Below are 5,545 nucleotides of genomic sequence, written 5' to 3' on the forward strand. Positions count from 1 at the left end.
GGATGGAATTGGAGAATATCATGCTAAGTGAAATAAGCCAATCCCCAAAAACCAAAGGCCAAATGTTTTCCCTGATAAGTGGAGAATGATATATAATGGGGGTGGGGGATGGGGAGGGAGAGAATAATGGAGAAACTTTAGATTGTGTAGAAGGAAATGAGAGGGAGGGGGTATAAAAAATGGTGGAATGAGACAGACATCATTACCCTTTGTACATGTATGATTACATGAATGGTATGAATCTACATCATGTACATCCATAGAAACGAAATGATGTACCCCATTTGTGTACAATGAATCAAAATGCAGTCTGTAAAAAATTAAAAGATAAATTTAAGAAAAGGAAAACAAAGTTAATGAGATTCAAAAGAATAAAATAGTTAATTGGATTTAGGAAAAACAAGGCAAGGTATGAATAAAAAATTTAGCAGAGAGATTCTGGAATACAACAGAACAGAAATCTTGGAAATAGAAAGATCAATAAGTTAAACAAAATAATTCAGTTGAAAACCTCAACAATAGACTACGACAAGTGAAAAGAAGAATAACAGTGTTTGAAGACAGGTCTTTCAAAATATTTCATTTAGATAAGACCAGTTAAAAAAAAATAAGAAAGAATGAACAGAGAATTTTCTTTGGGAAAACATTAAACAATCAAACTTCCAAATTATCAGTATATCCTAAGGGGAAGACATAAAGATTTAGAGCATTAAAAAATCTATTCAATGAAATACTAACAGAAAGCTTCCCTTAAAATCTCAGAAAAGACATGGATATTCACATATAGGAGGCTTATAGAACCCAAAATAGACATGACCAGAAAAGGTTCTCACCATAACAATATTATAGTCAACTGTCAAAAGTACAAGACAAAGAAATAATTTTGGAATCTGTAAAAGAAATCTATAAATCACATCAAAGGGCAACCATATTAGAAAATAGCAAATTTCTCAGCAGAAAACTTACAGGTCAGGGGGCATGAAAGGACATTGCAAATCTCTAAAAAAATAAAATAATAACTCCCAACAAGATTACTATATTTGGAAAGGTAACCCTTCAAAAATGAAGAAGAAATAAAGACCTTTCAAAAGGAACTGGAAAGAATTCAGAACCATTAGGACAACCTTACAAAAGATTCTTAAGGGAGTTCTACATGCAGAAGTTGATGAAAGATAACTTCCATCAATGATAGCATATGAAAGAATAAATACTTCGAGAAGAGGAGATACACAAAAGAAAAATAGGAAATAGAGATTATTAATACAGCAAACCATCAAACCACAAAGAAGAACAACTGCAGAGGAAATTAACAAAGAATACTTAAAACAACTAGGAGACAATTAACATATGATAGACAAAAGTCCGTATCTTTCAAAACTAGCTGTAAATGTAAATGAACTGATCTCTCCAATTAAAAGATACAGACTGTCAATGGATTTTAAAACAAGATTCAATGTTATGTTGCCTACAAGAAACTCAGCTCACCAGTAAAGACACAGACTGAAATCAAAGTATAGAAAATGATATTTCAAGCACATAATATCCTAAAGTGAGCAGGAATGGCTAAACTTATACTTAAAAATATATTTTAAGAGAAATTATGAGACAAAGGAGGTCAGTATACAATAACCAAGAGATTCATTCCTCAAGGCATAACAATGCAAATCTACATGCACCTAATGTCAGAGCACCCAATTTTATAAAAACAAATGCTATTAAACCTAAAGGGGCAGATAGGCTCCAACATAATTAATAGTGGGGAATTTCAAAACCCCTCACCAATAGATATATTATTGAGATAAAAAATTAACAAACATGAATGTTGCAGTATAGTGTAGATAAATGAAATTAAAATTTATAAAACATTCCATCCAACAGTGCAGAATACACATTCTCTTCATAAGTAAATACAACTTCCTCTAGAATACATTTTACAGGAGCTCAACAAACAAGTCTTAACATGAAAAAAAACTGGAATGATAAGTGCTAAACCTTTTATGATAATGGAACAGGAAGTCAACAAGTGAAACTTTAAAAGATCATGCAAATACACAAAAACTGAACAACGTAGTTTTGAACAAAGATAGGAACAGTGAGGAAGTAAGAAGGGAAAATCAAAAATGTGTTGACGTAAATGAAAATAGAAATATGACATACCAAATATGAGTAAAACAGAAAAACAAAGACAAAGAGGTACGTTTATAGCAATGAATGCCTACATCAAAAAAGAGAAAAGAAAATCAAATAAACAAGTTACTGATGTATCCCAAGGACTTAGAAAACCATGAACAATCCATATCCAAATTAGTAAAGGAAAGAAATAATAAATATCAGAGTAGAAATAAATGAAAGAAGAGTCTAAATAGTAATACAGAGTATCAATGAAACAAAAAGTTGATTCTTTGAAAAGAAAAACAAAACTGACAAAAATTCAAAACACTGATGAAAGAAATTGAAGAAGACAGAAAAAATTATGAAAGACCTCCTATATTTGTGGATTGGAAGAATTAATACTATTAAAATATCCACACTACCTACAGTGATCTACAGAGCCAATACAATCCCCATTGGTCAATGGCATTCCTCACAGAAGTAGGGGAAAAAAATACTAAAAATCATATGGAAGCATACAGGACCCCAAATAAGCAAAAGCACTTCTGAGTAAAAAGAACACAAATGGAAGTAATAATGGAGATAGATGATTCCTGAGGTAAGATCTTACCAGAGGTTGTGTTGTATTCTCAGTTCTTATGTCTTCATATGAGAGGATTTCAAGTAAGACCAGAGACTTGGTAAAAGTATAGCCAAGTTTATTAGAAGAGAAGGAAGCGGGGGAAGCACCCTCAAGGGAGAGAGTGGGTCCTCAGAGCAGAGAGTGACAACTCACTTCTTTGTGTCCATCTTTTATTGGGGTAGGAAGGAGATGGTTCAAAAGGTGTCCAAGTCTCACCTCTCAGCTCTGGATTGACAGATTTACCTAAGGGCAATTCTTTGTCACTCTGGCCTGGCTAATGACCAATTGGAACTGGTTTTACAAAATTTATGGTCAGTGGGCTCCAGGCTTAATAACCCTGCTTTCCTAGGTCTGGGAATCTCATTTTTGTGTTGTGTGTATAAGGGGTTATTTAAGATATCTTAGCCATAGGCCCTCTGAACAAACATTTTCTTGCCCTTTGTTTCATATCCCCCAGATTTATCTATCTTCCTCATGTTGTAAGAGGGACAGTTTATAGGACTGATATAAGGCCAGGGTCCTGAAATCACAATTTTGTCAGATCAAGTCACTGAAATATACTATACTAGGTATTTTTTTAAAACTCCTGACCCACTGCACATGTCTAACTGCTACCTAACAAAGGCATCACAATACCCAATTAGAAGACACACTGCAGAGCCATAGCAACAACAACAGCATAGTATTGGCATTAAAAAAAAAAAAAAAAACCAAAAAGTTTAGAAAAAGGTAGACAAAGAGAACAGAATACAGGACCCAGAAAAAAATCATGCACCTATAGCCAATTGATTCTCAAAAAAGCACCAGAAACCTATATTGGAGGAAAGACAGCCTCTTCAACAAACAGTGCTGGGGAAATTGGATAATACTCATACAGAAGATTACAACTAGATGCCTGTCTTTCACCCTGTAAAAATTCAACTTGAAATGGATCAAAGACTTCAATGTAAAACCTGAAACTCTGAAACTACTAGAAGAAAAACTTTAAGACATTGGTACAGTTAATGAGTTTCTGGACAGGACTTCAAAAGCACAGGAAACAAAAACAAATATTGATTCATGGGATTACATCAAGCTAAAAAGCTTCTGGACAACAAAGGAAAAAAATCAACAGAGTAAAGACACAAGCTACAGAGTGAGAGAAAAATCTCTGCCAGCTCTTTATCTGTCAGAGGACTGACATTCGGAATATGTAAAAAACTCAGAAACAGCAACAACAACAAAAAAACTAGGAATCCAAGTAAAAACTGTGAAAATGATCTGAATAGACACTTCTCAAAAGAAGAAATACAAAAGACCAATTTATATGAAAAATGCTCAATATCATTTACCATCAGAGAAATACAAATCAAAGCCACAATGAAATTCTAGCTCACCTCAGTTAGGATGCCATTTAAATAATAAGAAAAACCCTGGCATGATTCCATCCTACGTCTCTTCTCTAGGGCAGCAGTCTATTTTCCGCCTACCTTCTCTCCCACCTAAGTGCTTGAAAACACCCCATAGAAGATTCGATGGATATGGACATAAGCCCCCTGAAGCTCCAGAACTATCTTTTCAGTTGTGAACTAAAGGTTGACAAAGATTATAACTTTAAGGTGCATAAGATGAAAATGAACACCAGTTATCCTTAAGAACGGCCAATTTAGGGACAGGTGCAAAGGATGAATTGCACATTGTTGAAACAGAGGCAATGAATTATGAAATCAGTCCAATTAAAGAAACATTGGCAACATCGAAAATGTCCATACAACCAACGGATTCCCTTGGGGGCTTTGAAATCACACCACCTGTGGTCTTAAGGTTGAAGTGTGATTCAGAGCCTGTGCATATTAGTGGGCAGCACTTAGTAGCTGTGGAGGAAGATGCAGAGTCAGAAGATGAAGAGGAAGAGAATGTAAAACTCTTGAGTGTATCTGGAAAGTTATCTGCCCCTGGAGGTGGTTAGCAAGGTTCCCCAGAAAAAAGTAAAACTTGCTGCTGATGAAGAAGATGATGATGATGACTTTGATGATGAGGAAACTGAAGAAAAACTCCAGTGAAGAAATCTGTACAACATACTCCAGCCAAAAATGCACAAAAATCAAACCAGAATGGAAAAAACTCAAAACCATCAACACCAAGATCAAAAACTCCTAAAACACCAAAAGGACCTAGTTCTATAGAAGACATTAAAGCAAAAATGCAAGCAAGTATAGAAAAAGGTGGTTCTCTTTCCAAAGTAGAAACCAAGTTCATCAATTATGTGAGGAATTGCTTTCAATGACTGACAGGGAGGCTATTCAAGGTCTCTGGCAGTAGATGAAGTCTCTTTAAGAAAATTGTTGAAACGGTTTGTTAAAAATTTCTATCATGTCATTTCTGTAACAGTTGATATCTGGCTGTCCTTTTCATAATGCAAAGTGAGAACTTCCCCTGCCATATTTGATAAATGTTGTCCAGGTTCCATTGCCAAGAATGTGTTGTCCAAAATGCCTGTTTAGTTTTTAAAGATGGAATTCCACCCTTTGCTTGGTTTTCCATTATGTATAGAATGTTATGATAGGACATAGTAGTAGTGGTGGTCAGACATGGAAATGGTGGTGAGACAAAAATATACATGTGAAATAAACTCAGTATTTTAAAAAATTAATAATAATAATAATAATAACAATAACAACAACAACAAATTATGGCAAGGGTGTAGAGAAAAAGGGATCCTTAAAAGGATTGGTGGGAATGTAGATTAATGTAGCCACTAGAAAAAACAATAGGTATGCTTCTCAAAAAAAAAAAAAAAAAGAAAGAAAATGAAACTTCCATATGATACAG

General features: G+C 34.4%; 1 pseudogene; it reads left to right on the forward strand.

Annotated features, from left to right (window-relative positions):
- Nucleotides 1-2,162: 2,162 nt before the first annotated feature.
- Nucleotides 2,163-5,130, forward strand: LOC124982929 (nucleophosmin-like; annotated as a pseudogene).
- Nucleotides 5,131-5,545: the final 415 nt, after the last annotated feature.

This window comes from Sciurus carolinensis, chromosome 4 (genome assembly GCF_902686445.1).
Source record: "Sciurus carolinensis chromosome 4, mSciCar1.2, whole genome shotgun sequence".
NCBI lineage: Eukaryota > Metazoa > Chordata > Mammalia > Rodentia > Sciuridae > Sciurus > Sciurus carolinensis.